We start from the raw sequence: 16,802 nt of genomic DNA, 5'->3' as shown, positions 1-16,802 counted from the left end.
TTCTTCCATCTAGTTCCAATTTCCAACTTTTTCCTCCATATTGCTTGATACCCTGCCTATTTAGATACCTATCAATCTCCTCCTTAAACACCATCAATGATCGAACCTCCACAGCTGTATGTGGCAACGAATTCCACAAATCCACGACCCTCTGGCTAAAACGGAGGGGAAGGAGGATAGCTGGAAGGTGAAAGGTGAAGCCAGGAAGGGTAGAGTGCTGGAGAGGAAGAAATCTGATAGGAGGGGAGAGTGGACCATAAGAGAAAGGGAAGGAGGAAGGGTCCCAGGGGAGGTGAGATGAGATAAGGAGTCAGAATGGGGAATAGAAGAAGAGGGGAGAGGGAGGGATTGTTTTTTACCAGAAAAAGAAATAGATCTTCATGCCATCAGTTTGGAGGCTACCCCTATGGAACATAAAGTATTGCTCCTCCAACCTGAGGGTGGCCTCATTGTGGTAGCAGTGGAGGCCACAGACTGACATATCGGAATGGGAAGAAAAATCGGAATTAAAATGTCTGGCCACCAAGAAGTTCAGCATTTGACGGATGGAGTAGAAGTGCTCGATGAAGTGATACCCCAATTTACGACAGGTCTCACCAGTGTAGAAGAGCCCACATCAGGAGCATCAGACACAATAGACGATCCCAACAGGTTCGCAGGTGAAGTGTTGCCTCGCTTGGAAGGGTGGTTTGTGGCTCTGAATGGAGGTGAGGGAGTAGGTGAATGGGCAGGTGTAGCATTTCGGTCACTTACAGGGATAAGTGCTGGGAAGATGATTAGTTGGGAGGGACAAATGGACGAGGGAATCACGGAGGGAGCAATCTCTGCAGAAAGCGAAGGGGGGGAGGTAAAGATATGTTTGGTGGTAGGATCCCTTTGGAGATGATGGAAGTTACAGAGAATGGTGTGTTCTCATTTGCATCACCAACATCTCCAACAGCATCACACTGAGCATGGGGGCCCCCCAGGGCTGTGTGCTCAGTCCATTGTTGTTCACTCTGCTGACCCACCACTGTGCTGCAACACACAGCTCAAACCATATCATCACGTTAGCCGATGACACAACCGTGGTGGGTCTCATCAGCAAGAACGATGAGTCAGCATACAGAGAGGAGGTGCAGCGGCTAACAGACTGGTGCAGAGCCAACGACCTGTCTCTGAATGTGAACAAAACAAAAGAGATGGTTGTTGACTTCAGGAGGACACGGAGCGACCACTCTCCGCTGAACATCGACGACTCCTCCATAGAGATCGTTAAGTGCACCAGATTTCTTGGTTTTCACCTGGTGGAGAATCTCACCTGGTCCCTCAACACCAGCTCCATAGCAAAGAAAGCCCAGCAGTGTCTCTACTTTCTGTGAAGACTGAGAAAAGTCCATCTCCCACCCCCCATCCTCACCACATTCTACAGAGGATGTATCGAGAGCATCCTGAGCAGCTGCATCACTGCCTGGTTCGGAAACTGCACCCTCTCGGATTGTAAGACCCTGCAGCGGATAGTGAGGTCAGCTGAGAAGATCATCGAGATCTCTCTTCCTGCCATTACAGACACATACACCGCATGCTGCATCCGTAAAGCAAACTGCATTATGAAGGACCCCACACACCCCTCATACAAACTCTTCTCCCTCCTACCATCTGGCAAAAGGCACTGAAGTATTCAGGCTCTCATGACCAGACTATGTAACAGTTTCTTCCCCCAAGCCATCAGACTCCTCAATACCCAGAGCCTGGACTGACACCAACCTACTGCCCTCTACTGTGCCTATTGTCTTGTTTATTATTTATTGTAAAACCTGAACTGTTTTGGGCACTTTATGCAGTCTTGGAGAGGTCTGTAGTCTAGTGTAGTTTTTGCGTTGTTTCATGTAGCACCATGGTCCTGAAAAATGTTGTCTCATTTTTACTGTGTAATGTACCAGCAATTATGGTCGAAACGACAATAAAAAGTGACTTGACTTGACTTGGATGTGGAGGCTCATAGGGTGGTAGGTAAGGACAACAGAAACTCTTTCACTGTAAGGCGGTGGGAAGATGGAGTGAGTGCGGACATTCGGGAAATGGAGGAGATGAGGGTAAGGGCAGCATAATTGTGGAGAAAGGGAAACCCCATTCTTCGAAGAAGGAGGACATGTCTGTTATATTGGAAAGGAAAGCCACATCCTGGCAACAGGTGCTGGGGAAATGAATAAACTGAGAAAAGGGAATAGTATTTTTTCAGGAAAGAGGGTGGGAAGAGATATAGTCAAAGTAACCGTAGGAACTGTTAGGTTTATAAAAGATGTCAGTCGACAGTTTGTCTCCGGAGATGGATATAAAAGATGAGGACGCTTACAGAAGTGAGATAGAACTCAGTGTTGAGTGTTAATGCTACAGCAGCCTTGCATTCAACATTAACAAGACCAAGGAACTGATAGTGGATTTCAGGAAGGGATATTAGGAGAACCCACACCAGGGTTCAGCAGTGGAAAAGGTGAGCAGCTTCAAGCTCTTTTTTCCAACATCTCAGAGGACCTATCCTGTGCTCAATGCATTATACAATCATGAAGAAGGCCAGTGGCTCTGCTTTGGAAGGAGTTTAGAAGTTTGAAATGTCACCAAAGACTCTTACAAGTTTCCCTAGATTATGGTGGAGAACTTTCAGACTGGTTGCCTCACAGCCTAGCATGGAGGCTCCAATGTATAGTAATGTATAGTAATGTATGGTATTGTATAGTATTGCAAGAGGGTGCACAGGGTTGTAGGCTGTGCCAGCTCCATCACAGGTGCAATCATCCTCATGATCAAGTGCATCTCTGGGGCTCCATTATAGACACAATTGCTCTCACCATCCAGGACATTCCCTCTTCTCATTACTACCAACAAATCAGAGGTACCACTCTCAATGATTCAGATACAGCTTCCTTTGTTCTGCCATCAGATTTCGGAAAGATCTATGAACCTACAAACACTCCCTGAGGACTCCTTTGTTTTGCTTTATTTAGTTAGTTTTGTAATGTACTGATGCCACAGAACAATAAATTTCATGTCATAAATCAGTGGTAATAAATCTGATTCTGCATAATAGGAGAATTGGAAAGAAATGATGGACGTGTGAAAGAGAAATGTAAATAAGTGAGAGAATAGAAATGATGGGATGATTCTGAGAACTGGCTGAATGCCCTCCCTCTATACCATAAGATTATTATGACATTAATCATGGTTTCAACCACCTTGAGGTCAATTCACCAGGATCTGAATTACTTTACAAGAATTCTCTGCTGAAATTCTATTTTGCTCAAGTACATTGCTTTACAGTTTTATAACTTGTCGTACTATCGTCCTCTGTATAGATATAACCATGCTTGTTATCTCTACTAAAGTAAACATGTGAATTTACATAATGAGTTCTTGTTCATTAGGAAGGGGAATCACAACAGTCTTTTTTCTGCCTTGATCTGATGTTCATTTTCACCCATTTTATCGGAGGGTTGATCCAGCACAGAAACTGTAAGCAATGTTTCCATTCTCTAGCTCTGCAGTGCCTGGTAAGTTGTATAGAAGCCATTAGTTAATACAGCCCTGAGCAGCTATTTCAAAATGAACCAAGGTCGTCTCTGTAATCTTCTCATTGCATATCGATCTGTGCCAGACATAGCCGATCATTAACTCAGTTTCAAGCATTTAAAGTAAATCTATTTTTCAGACAATACTTAATAGCAGCTTGAGGTAGGGTTTCCAGTGTTCATAGACTGCCTTGGAGTCTCCCAAAATGATGCTGAATTTCTCAGCCACTACAGGGAGCACCGGAAGTACAGTTACACCTGTGTAGAGGTAATCTTTCTCTGCCTTTTCAGAAATGCTATGAAGAGTATAGATGCAGCAAGTCCTGAGTAGAAGTTTAGAGATAAAGTCAATGCTTAAATTATATTGCAGCTCAAGCTGGGAGCCCTAGCCTGCTTAGTTCACGCCCGATAAATAGGAGGATAGCCATTAATGGAACTTCATTACCTGGTTTTCACAAATTAAATCATTGAAATATAATCATATTTTGAGAAACCTACTATTCCAGGATAGAATAGCTAAATTAAGATTTAAGCTCCCACATGGAAAGAGTTAATTAAAAGCGCAGGCAAAATAACTTTTGAACTCTGTTGCAAATTGAGGATAATAGTATACTGGAGGACCAGGTCATGACAAATTTCCTGCCATATCCCTATGACTTGCTCTTATTTTTCAGCCTATTGAGCCTACGTCTGTTCCCAGTGCTCTCCAATCCTCTCTCTTATGTTCTCCTAACACATTCTCTTTCATGCACCCATCAGCTTCAGTCTAATTTTCCAAACCACCCACCCATATTAGGAACAATTTAAAATATCCAACCAATCTGCCAAAAAGCATGCCTTGAGGGGAGGGGTAGGGAAGTTGATGCAATTGCCATTCTTTTTATCTGCAGGGGAGGGGTGGAGGATTTTGGGGTTTGCAGATTTAGTTTCTTCTTCTTTTTCGTGCTGGGGGAGGGGAGTTGGTATCTTTTCGTTCAACAATTCCTATGGTTTTTTTTGTATTTCTAGAGTAGACAAATATCAGAGTTGTATTGCACATGCGTACTTTGACAATAAAATGTACCTTTTGAACTTTTGATGTGGGAAGAAACTTGGGCAACAGAGGGAAACGCATACAGTCACAGGAAGAATGTACCAACTCTACACAGACAGCACCCAAGGTCATGAGTAAACATGGATCACTGGAGTCGTGAGGCATCAGCACTACTTGCTGAATCAACCAGCCGGCAGACTGATTGGTGCTTCTAAGTTATCCGTGTAGTGCAAGTTCCCTTTTGGGTTATGTTCTCTAACTGCAGATGCTGAGGGGAGACTTAATAGAAATCTACACGATTATATGAGACATAGAGTAGAAAGCCGACATTTTTCCCCCTTATTGAAAAGAGTACGAGAGGGCATGAATTTAAATTGAGAGCAGAGTAATTCAAAGGAGATGTGTGGAGCAAGTATTTTTCACATAGAGGGTACAGCCAGAGAAGGAAGTAGAGGCAGATCTAATGGAAACACTTAAGAATACCTTGAAGCTGGGTGAGACTAGAACTCGTGGTCAGAGGTTAAGGTTGAAATGTAAAATGTTTAAGGAGAACCTGAGAGTGAAATTCTTTGCTTTTAACATTTATGAGAACTTTGGATAAAGACATAACTAGGACAGGCATGGGCTCTGCAGCTTGCACATAGAGCTTTGAGCATCTGGGTTTCTTGAACACCCGTATTTACTAATTGTTAGAGCCTTTAAGCTCAGCTATTTTCTATTTGGTGTTGTCAAGCTGATTGTGACTGGCAGGTGTTTCTTGCACTCTGTCATTATTTAAAGGAGACTCACGGTGTGCTCTGTAAGTGAAGTCCTCCTGTGTATTGGAGAATAATTTGTCTCCCAGTGTCACTCGGCCATGCCTTCAATGCTCTGTTGGTATTCCTATGTCAAACCTCTTGTTTCCATCTCTTCACAGGGAGTGTGCCGTTCCTCCGCTCCTGGGTCGAGTCGGCACCAGCACCTACCAAGATTGAGGCTGTCATCTGCCGCACCTGGGTTGAGTCAGTGCTGGCAACCACCATGACTGAGAGGTTCTGCTGTTCCTCCACACTTGGGCCCCAGTCCTGTAAGTGGGCTTTGCCACAGGGGAGGGTGTATCAGGTTGTGGTCTGGGTGCGGGTCAATGGGACTAGGCAGAATACCAGACTAGATGGGCTGAAGGGCCAGTTTCTATACTGCAGTGCACTTTGACTTGACGACTCTACTACATGGATATGCAGAAAATGGAGAGAAATGAACCATGTGCAGAGAAAAGAGGTTAGCTGTGATTAGCTTAATTAGTTCTGCACAACACTGTTAGCTGAAGGGCCTGTTCCTGTGTTGTACTTTTTTCATGTTGTATGTTTTACATTCCAGTACACATTGGCACAGATCAGACTCTGAGGAGATGAGGAGACAGAATATAAAGTCTAAACGAGGGGCCAAAATTGATGGAATTATATCATATGATGAAACCTGGTGGAAACGGTTCAAACAGAGGTTGCAACTTTAGTTTGAAGAGTAGGGACAGATAGCTGATGTGGGAGGGGCCAAGTGAGTTGAGCAAGTAATTATAAGGTGAGCTGGTGAAAATGAAAGGGCTCTATTATTTTCTGGATCATTAGGGAAACAATTTTAGATGACATTTCGATAAAACCTGGGTGTCATGGGAACATTGCAGAACAGCACTCAATGACATTAACAAAGGTCAAACAGGAGTGCTGGAGCTGCTGGCTGCACAGTAACATATCTGCTGTTAAAATAGTGCCCTGGCTGGGCCGGACATTGATCAGAAATCTCCTGGCTGCTGCTCCCCATCGACTTCCAATGGCGTACAGCAGAAACTACCTTTGTGTGCCTCAGATTTTTACTCTGATGGACAGAGAGCGGAGCTAATGGAATCCCAATTTTTAGAATCCACCTTCATTGCCGGCGCAAAGTCTTGAGTCACAATCTGGTAACATAGAACATAGAGCAGTACAGCACAGGAACAGGACCTTTGGCCCACACTGTGTTGCCGAACCAATTTAAACTTGTACTCCAATGTAAGGTTTTACATTGAGTAATAGTTGTCCAGCATTGAGGAGTCATCTGCTTTGTGGCTGCCTGTAAGGAAATGAATCTCAAGGTTGAATAACTTATACATTACTTTGATAATAAAGTAGTTGAACTTTGATTGCAGAATTATGAAATCAGGCTGATGTCTACAGTGGACTGGGAAATGCAGCAACCTAAATGAGGCAGCCATTTAGCCCTTGAGCTCCCGGCCTCCCAACCCCACCTCACCCTGGCCCTTGCACCCAATTTGTCTTCCTACTCTGTACCTGCAACACTATATTGTACTCTGTTTTCTTTCTGCAACCTCAATGTAATTATGTATGACATGATCTGTCTGGATGGCGTGCAGAACAGAAGTTTTTCTCTGTAACTCAGTTCATGTGACAGTAATTAACTAAAACCAACACCTGCTCCACCATTCAGTGCCATCGTGTCTGCTTATTCATTTCAGTAGTTCATTCCTGCTTTTTCCCCCTATCCTTTGGTTTCTGTGGGATTAAGGGATATACGCTCACTGGTCAGTTTACCTAATAAAGTGGCCACTGGGAGTATGTTTGTGGTCTGCTCATTAATGCAAATATCCAATCAGTCCATCATACAAGCATGCAAACATGGTCACGAGCTTCAGGTGTTGTTCAGACCAAACACCAGAGTGGGGAAGAAATGTGATCTGAGTGAATCTGACCATGCAATGATAGCTGGTGTCGGGTGGGGTGTTTTGAGAATCTCAGAAACTATTGACCTCCTGTGATTTTCATGCACAACAGTCTCTAGAGTTTACAGAGAATGGTGCAAAAATCAAAAAAAAAAAAAAAAAAAATCCAGTGACTGGCAGTTCTGTGGAACTAAAATACTTTGTTAATGAGAGAGGCCAGAGGAGAATGGCCAGACGGGTTCAAGCTGATAGAAAGGCAATGGCAAATCTAATAACTACACAGTTACAACAGTGGTGTGCAGGAGAGCAATTCTGAATGCACAACACATCGAACCTTGAAGTGAATGGGCTACAGCAGCAGAAGACCATGAACATGCGCTCAGTGGCCATTTTGTTAGTACAGGAAGTACCCAGTAAAGTGGCCACTGAATGTATATTGAACTCCTGGGGCCCAAGAACTTATTCCTGTCTCTATGAACCAATGAACACTACAATATTATTCCTTTCTTTCTTTTTAACTTCTCAATTATTTTATTATTTATCATAATTTTATACCTTTGTACTATACCGCTGCAATAAGACAACAAACTTCACGTCAAATATGGCAATGATACCAAACTTGATTCTGTTTGTACTATCAACTGATTCTTGTCAATGTGTAATCTGAAAGAACTGGAGTTTTATTTTAGCACAATAATTTTTTTGGGACATTCTCAAAGGCCTTCTTAAATTCAAAACATACCATGTCCATAAATTGTTTTTTTATCTATTTTACTAATTAACTCCTCAATAAACTGCAGGAGATGCATAATTTCTCTTTCCTAAACCTATGCTGACTGTCTAATCCCATTAGTGCTTTTCATTTGAAATGCTATTAGTTGTGTAGAAGTCTCTGCCTATTAGGGTTTTTAAGTGGCTCAATAATTCTTGATTATTACTCTATAAAAATTCTCCATCATGAAGCTTCTGATTTACAATGATACTGATAATAGTATAGCCATATGGACAGTCAAATGGCACAAGACAGAACGTAGGACAGAACTTCCTCCCTCACCACCATTCAGGGCCCCAGATAGTCCTTCCAGGTAAGGCAACACTTCACCTGTGAGTCGGCTGGGGTGATATACTGCGTCTGGTGCTCCAAGTGTGGCCTTCAATATATTGGCGAGACCTGACGCAGACTGGGAGACCGTTACGCTGAACACCTACACTCTGTCCACCAGAGAAAGCAGGATCTCCCAGTGGCCATTTCAATTCCACTTCCCATTCCCATTCTGATATGTCTATCCACGGCCTCCTCTACTGTCAAGATGAAGCCACACTCAGGTTGGAGGAACAAGACCTTATATTCCGTTTGGGTAGACTCCAACCTGATGGCATGAACATTGACTTCTTTCACTTCTGTTAATGCCCCTCCTCCCCTTCTTACCCTATCCCTTATTTATTTATTTAATATTATTTTTCCCCCTTTCTTTCTCTCTCTTTTTTCTCCCTCTGTCCCTCTCACTATGTCTTCCTCTGATGGCCCCGTCCACCTCTCTTTCTCCCTAGCCTCCCGTCCCATGATCCGCTCCCTTCTCCAGCTTTGTATCTTCTTGCCAATCAACTTTCCAGCTCTTTCCTCCTGTTTTCTCCTGTCATTTCGGATCTCCCCCTCCCCCTCCCATTTTCAAATCTCTTACTATCTCTTCTTTCAGTTAGTCCTGACGAAGGGTCTTGGCCCGATACATCAACTGTATCTCTTCCTATAGATGCTGCCTGGCCTGCTGCGTTCCGCCAGCATTTTGTGTGTGTTATTTGAATTTCCAGCATCTGCAGATTTCCTTGTGTTTGCGTGTGTGTCTCTCTCTCTCTCTCTCTCTCTCTTCCCCCCCACCTTCCCCCCCCTACTCCCCTATTGCCACTCTGCACTCAAAGCTTCTACATCCACAGAGCCTCAGATCCCTCACTGCGTGTTTGGATATTATAGTTTGGACAAATTTGTCAACATTTAGGTGTAAGTTCCAGGTCCTATTAATGTAGGTATCATTTGCCACTTCTTCTGCTACTATTTCTGCAATTGCTGAACAGAAAAAAATTAAAAAATAGTTGAATAAAAATGTAACTATTATGACTCAAATCCATACTGTAATCTAATAAAGAGAAGTTAAACTGCCAAAAGGCATATTTAGGACAAACAGAATTATTACCATGTTGAACGGAACATATGTTTTAATAGCAAAATGTCGTCATTTAAGGAGTATTTACGCACTAAATCTGGAATGGTTGGTTTTGTTTAAATGGCTATTTCTTGGGTGTGTTTAAATTTCAATAAGTTAACTAATAGCCCAGCGGTAAAATGTAGGCACCATCCTATGAATAAAGTCGAACTTCTATTACTGTATATCAACTGCACGGACACACTATATTGAGAAATAATTTCAATGAATTGTCAGGGGAGACATTCAGTGAATTAGATGGCTGTTTCTTGCAAATTTTGTTGCATTTTTATCTGGTAAAACTACTGCTAAGATGTATATATTATTTTGCTAATGTCAATTGTTCGGTAAAATCAGTAGGTGGGACTTTCATTTTACCCATTTGTTGCATTCACAAAATGGCTCCTTCAACTGTTCTTGTGATTAAATGATCAGAGATTGCTACTGGGTTGCTATTCAAATCCAGATCATGCATCAGATCTCCCAGTGGGAAACAGTGGTGGCACAAAGACTCATGATTAGAAGGTAGTATAATTACTTCAAAAGGGGTATCAACAACGTTTTTTTGGAAGACTTCCTAACAATGGACATTCTCTGTTCAATTTTAGGACTATTTCATAACATTCAAAGCAGCTGTTGTGGATACGGTCCATGGGAGATAGGAAATCAACATGCTTCATTTATCAATAACAGAGTCCCTCCACAAAATAATCTCCAATTAATGGTGGCCAGGATTGTTGCTAATTCTGTCCGCTGTGAGCTATCAGGAAATTTAGAAAACGTAAAGCTAACGCTAAAGTTTTTAATTACAAGTTCCATTTTAAGGTAAGGAATATTTTTATAAAGGCTACAGGCACAAAATGCTGGAGAAACTCAGCCGGCTAAACATCATCTATAAAAAAAAGTACAGTTGACATTTCGGGCCGAGACCCTTTGCAAGGATTTCCAGCATCTGTAGATTTTCTCTTGTTTGTGTTTTTATAAAGACTATTATTTTTAATATAGTAGATTAACAATCAACATAAACATAATTATAATCATATTAATAATATTTACTACATCATAAAAAACAAAATTAAATTACAGTACTATGCAAATGTCTTAAACACATGTAAAACAATTCTGTAAAGATGCTTTCAAAAATAATGAAATGAAAAGTTTCTAAAATGAAAAAAACATAATAACAAGCAGTAAACAGTAAAAAATGACATCAAATCAATATTTGGTTTTCATCTTTTGCCTTTGAAACCGAATCAATTCTCTGCTGTGCAGTTTTATAAGAAAATCGTCTGGTAAGTTGTTCCAAACATCTTGGAGAATTTGCCACAGTTTTTCTGCAGACTTTGGCTGTCTCGCTTGCTTCTGGCTACAGGTAATCTCAGACAGCCTCAATAATGTTAAGATCAGGACCCTGTGGAGGCCATACCATCTGAAAGCATATAAAAAGTCTAGGGCGCTTAAGACGTTTGCACAATACTGTATATTAAATGTAAATCACTTTGGAGCAATCTGAGGTTGAGAAAAGTACCAAAAACTGTCTTTCTTTTTGTTCTTTCCTCTTTGTCAATCCAGTTAAACAACTTACAACAAGAGCAAGGCAAACATTAGAAATGCTATGATCTCACACCTCCTCCTTGGTTTCAGTATTACATTAGAGCTCAAATAATAACGTCCCAAAGCCAATTGGTTGCAAAGCCATTTATTTAACTATAGTGCGCCCTAGTGACCTAAGACATCATCGGCAGTTTGTTGATCTAAGAATCTACTCACTAAAAAACATTGTTTTCTTGCACAATTTCTGTGCACATCATTTCTCCTAGTACAGTGAAAATCTACGGGTCTCTGTCCTGAGTATAATCGACAAGAACTTCCAAAAGCACTTTGCAGCAGAGGGCTTCAAGGGTTCATAACATATTATTGAGGGTATTTTTCTCATTGCTACCCAAATTGATCTGCTCCTTATTCTGAGGGGATATGCTTCCTAGGTCTAGGCACTCCCATTAGTGAAACCGCCTTGTTAAGCCCTTTCAGGTTCCAAAGAATTATCCTTCATTCTTCTAAATTCCCAAAAGAATAGACCTATCCAAGTCAACGTCTTTCCACAGGACAACACCTCTGATCCCAAGAATAGCCTGTTCTCTGACTTGTTCTATGAGATATTGCTTGAAGAATGTGCCTTGAATTCATCAAGTCTTTTTGGCAATTTAATTATGACAGTCAACAGTCTATATGCAGATTTAAAACCCTCCTGGTTTTTACATTATTTTCCTTATTGTCCTCGTAACAGTGTTTTGTTTAACCAGTGATGAATCCAATTGTCCAGGAACTGAAACACTGATCTCCTCTACCATACTCATAGCTATACATTCTGACCTTTGATTTGGTATATCTACTTCAAGCATTTTTTTGCTAAGAAACTAGAGATAATAATCTGTTAGGGTCTGTGGTTTAGTCTTCACCATAATTCACTAACAAAATCTCTCAGAAGAATCTCTTTCTAAGTGCTCCTAAATGGTTGAGGATCCCTGCCTCCCATCCCACAATCTCTATGACCCACTAGCGTCAGGAAGGAGATACAGGAACATCAGGAGTAACACTGCCGGACTGGGTAACAGCTTCTTCCTTCAGGCTGTGAGACTAATGAATACCCTGCCACCAGTGAGGTCTCATCGCTAAGACAAGAAGTTTTTTACTGAATTGTTTGTTGTTTATCTGTGCTGCATGCTACATGAACTTTGAGTTACATTTTAAAAACTTACTTGCAGTAATATTTTGTTTTATGTGCTGTGTGTGATATATGTTTTATGGGAACACCATGACTGTGAGAAACATTGTTTTGTTTGGTTGTATACATGTCTAATGACAATGAACTTGACTTGAACTTGCAGAATGGATCACTCTTCAGTGCAATGTAATACAACGCAACATATAATGCAGCACAATAATGCAGATTATTGTGCTGCATTATATGTTGTGTTGTATTACATTGCACTGAAGATTACTTTAACCCTACAAATTGGCGAATGATGCTGCTACTGGGACCCCAAAGAACACAATCAATGCCTCTTTCTGCCATTTTCTTTCTTCCACCCTCAGTTTGATGAGCTCTTTCTCTGTGGTGCGGGGGAAATATTGACCACTCCCTGTGCTCTCACCCATACAGTTTGAAGACTGGTCATGCACCAGTGCCTCCCGCGTCCACTATTCTCGTCAGCTTCTTGTATATTCAAATTACCATACAGGACCATGACGCAACCTGTCAGGATACTTCCAACAGTACAACTGTTAAATTGTTAGACTTTTCAATGACAAGCCGAACCTCCAAAGCTGGTACTCTTTCCTTATGATTGCTTTGACGTGCTGGGCCCAGGACAGGTCATCCAATATGTTAATGCCCAGGAATTTAAAGCTGCTAACTCCCACCAGCGCTGATCCCCCAGTGTAGACTATTTCCCCTTGCTGAAGTTCACAATCAGCTCTTAAGTGTTGCAGCTCCGGTCAACCAGGTGTCATGAGGCAGCAGAACATTATAAAATGCACTTCATTATACAGTACAGTGCAAAAGTCTGAGGTATATATATATATATATTACACAGCTCGGGTGCCTAAGACTTTTACGCAGTCCTGTATTTGTCAACATGGAGCAGAGAGCAAGTTTGTAAATCTGACAGGAGCAAAAGAGGTTGGGAATGGTGAGGATGGAGCACTGTGGGAGGGGTGTGGGACAGGTGGCAGAGAAGGAGTCCCAGGGTTAGGAGGTGGTTCAGGTACAGACACACCCAGCCCTGAGACACCAGACAAGGTCACTTTGTTTCCAAATAACTGTTTTATTGATCATTATTGAATGTATCTATGGTGCTCCCCACTCCATCCCTTCTCCTTTCCCCCTTTCCTAACCATGATTCCCTTCTCCCTGCCTCTTCCCACTCTCAGTCCACAATAGAGACCCATATCAGAATCGGGTTGATCATCACTCACATATGTCATGAAATTTGCTTTTTTCTGTGACAATACAGTACAGTATATACAGTGAATGATGCTCATCGGTTGCTTGATAAGTAATATAAATAGTGCATTCAGAAACCTGATGGTGTAGGGAAAGAAGCTGTTCCTTAAACATTGAGTGTGTGTCTTCAGGCTCCTGTACCTTCTCCCTGATGGTAGAAATGAGGACGAGGGCATGTCCTGAAGTGATGATGGTCCTTCCTGTTGGATGCTGCCTTTTTGGGGCGTCGTGTTTTGAAGATGTCCTCAATGCTGGGGAGGCTACTCTCTTTTTCTTGGGTACAATGCAATGCAATGCTAAATAGCACATTATATAACATAATTTAATACAAGACAATGCAATGTAAGAAAGAGATCTGCAGCATGATGTGAAGCAGTAAGGAAAGACTGATGCACTTCAGTAGAGTTATTAGTGTGCAATATCTCTGGTATGATAGGGTGTTAAATGACTTAAGCTTCCAACATTCCACGATGCAAAAAGCCTGCCAGAGACCATAAACAAAAATCTTTATGACTGGATTGTACTGGCAGAAATGGGGGTGAGAAATAATGTCTAGTTTTCAGCTGGATTTCATTTTTAATTTTCAGACTTGGTCAGATTGGCTGCCGCTTCAAACTCTTATTAAGTTTTCTACAATGCATCGGAGCCTATTGTGAAGATTTGTAATACTTTTAGAGGCATTGACAATGGATTAAATCTGATTTTGTGGTGGAGTGGGAATGAAATCTGCAAGTATTCTAAAGGAATGAAAAGGTGAGAAGCGAATGTATTAAATTCACCCATCTTTTGAATCAACATTCATTCTATTATTAATGATCCAGAACCTTTTTATCCATGGCCATAATCTTACATTGTCCTTAGATACATAAACAGTGCTTGATGTGATGTGTATTAGCAAAGTCCAAAATTCAAAAGCAGATTTTAAGCCTTATCCGATCTAGGTATGTATCTACAGGTGTCCTCGCTATAGGGAGATGTACTGTATTAACCTACTCTGCGAAGACTAGCTTCTTTCCCTGTCTTGTCTCAGCAGTGCGGTCTAACAGCCAATGCCCACGATTTGAGTGATGGGGTCCCCTCCCTACCAAGAAGGAGATCCTTCCAGCTACCAAAATAGTTTAAGCACAGTTTATTATATTTTTAATGACACATGCTTAAATTAGACTAATTGTTCTTAAAACACAGGGGATTTCTGATTTATAAAAGATTTATGAATTATAGAAGATTTACAAATTTCAAAGGATTTCCAAGCACAGGTACAATTCTTACGAACTAAAAGTACATACCAACGAGTGCAGACGAACGAGTCATCCATTGCAGAAAACAAAGGCTGAGGAGTGAATTCTAGTTCTTCTTTCTCTCAGCCTGTCTTTCTGTTATTCTTCTTGTCATTCCTAACAATCCTCAATGCTTTCTAACATTTATACTGTTTTGCTACTAGTTGACATTGTTTGCATGTGATGTGTTTTAGATAACTTTGCCGGGACAAAGTAATTCACACAGCTGGCCTAAAAGCTTCTGTGGATAGCTTCTGTGGCTCCCAAAATGAATGCTGTATGACCTGACTCTCTGAGTAAACAGGTATCCCAACCATTGATGGATCATATCTGTGACCATGTTTGATGTGCTAAGTGACAAAACCAATCTGGTCTGCAAGCTTATTTGAACTCAATCACAATAGTGTAATCAACCCAGCCATTCCTGTTTGCTTGCAAAGCTATCTTTTTTAACTTCAGACTTTGTACATTAAAAATTAAAGGCTGGTCCTTGTTAAGCTGAGCAAGGAATATTGGTTAGAAGTTTTACTTTGTTACTAACATCTCCGACCCTTTGAGAGGTCAGACTGCTGTGATAGAAAGCTGAGGTTAATGATAAAACTCTAAGGCTCTGGAAAGTGAATATCCATCAATCCAGAGTTCATGTTTAACTCTCAGACATTGTCAGATTGGAGGTTACTTTAACCTTTATTAGGTTTTCAACAAGGCGTTGAAGCTCATTGTTAAGATTTAGAATACTTTTAGAGATATTTACAATTAATTAACTTTGTCTTGTGGTGGAGCAGGAATAAACCTGTAGGAAATATATCCTAAAGGAATGCAAAGATGAGAAACGAATGTAATGAAGGCACCCATTTTTACAACCAACACTCAGTCCATTATTAATGATCCAGAACCTATTATCCATGGCCATAATCTCAAATCATCCTCAAATACATTCACCTACAAGCCTGGCAGTTCATCCTCCTGACGGAAGTCTTAATTAGCTCATGGAAAACAGCGCAGATGCAGCATGCATAAGCTATTGGCTTACAGACAAAATACAGGCAAATGAAACTGAATTGCATATTTTTTTGATGTGGTGCATTTTATACAAGATCCCATTTTTTTTCCTTGCGTAAAAAGGTTGAGTGGCCTGCCAGAGATTTTTTTACTGGGCAGAAATGGCTAATATGCAGGGGCATAATTTGAAGGTGATTGGAGTAAAGCATATGGGACATTACAGAAGTAAGTTCTTTACACAAAAAGTGATCAGTCTGTGGAACACCCTGTCAGGGATGGTGGTAAAAGTTAGGGACAGTAGGGACATTTAAGAAATTTTTAGATAGGCACATGGAGGCTATGCAGCAGGGAAGAGTTAGATATTTCTTAGAGTAGGTTAAAAGGTTAGAGCAACATCGTGGGCTGAAGGGTCTGGACTATGCTGTAATATTTGATATTCTATACCCAGGACCGAGCTCAAATGAAGACCATAAGACCATAAGACATAGGAGAGAATTAGGCCATTCAGCCTATCAAGTCAGCCCTGCCATTCTATCGTGGCTGATTCATTATCTTTCTGAATCCCATTCTCCAGCCCTCTTCTCATAACCTTTGCTGTTCAAAAACCTATCAGTCTCCGCAGATCCCACCTAGGAGTTGGAAAGAATGTCTTCCCTCAAGGCACTCTCCCCATTTGAACTGGACAAAAACAATGCACACTAAGACAGCTGAGGAAGAGAGAGAGGACACAGGGGAGAGGTAGAGAAACAATAAACAAGACTCAAAACTCCTAATAACTGAAGTGCACGCTAGGAGAAAATACTGTGTGGCAAAAGGCCAGCAAACCAGCCAAGGCAGGATATGGTTCCAGTCATATCCTCTAGGGGCGAGAATTACTTCTTATTTAAGCAATGCAAAATTAAATGTTATGTTCTCATACAAAATGTTGCAACAAACTGTCCATTGCTGAAACTGTTATAGTTGAATTTATTATTACAATCATGTTATGATTCTAATTATACTCATGTTATGATTCTCATTAAATTATAATCATGTTATGATTCTCATTA

The 16,802-nt window shown here is 41.1% G+C and overlaps 1 long non-coding RNA gene across 2 annotated transcripts in view; it reads left to right on the top strand.

Annotated features, from left to right (window-relative positions):
* Nucleotides 1-3,699: 3,699 nt before the first annotated feature.
* Nucleotides 3,700-16,802, top strand: part of LOC134353409 (uncharacterized) — a 37,347-nt gene continuing 24,244 nt past the window's right edge. Inside the window, exons 1-4 of one of the 2 annotated variants that reach the window (XR_010019616.1) lie at nt 3,700-3,813; nt 5,495-5,644; nt 10,077-10,293; nt 14,062-14,227. This is a non-coding gene — a long non-coding RNA (uncharacterized LOC134353409). Of the gene's footprint in view, nt 3,814-5,494; nt 5,645-10,076; nt 10,294-14,061; nt 14,629-16,802 lie in introns of those variants that run through there. The other variant, XR_010019615.1, reaches the window with a different exon arrangement.

Source organism: Mobula hypostoma, chromosome 10 (genome assembly GCF_963921235.1).
Source record: "Mobula hypostoma chromosome 10, sMobHyp1.1, whole genome shotgun sequence".
Lineage (NCBI taxonomy): Eukaryota > Metazoa > Chordata > Chondrichthyes > Myliobatiformes > Myliobatidae > Mobula > Mobula hypostoma.
Note: the sequence above shows the minus strand (reverse complement) of the source record. Positions and strands in the feature narration are given on the sequence as shown.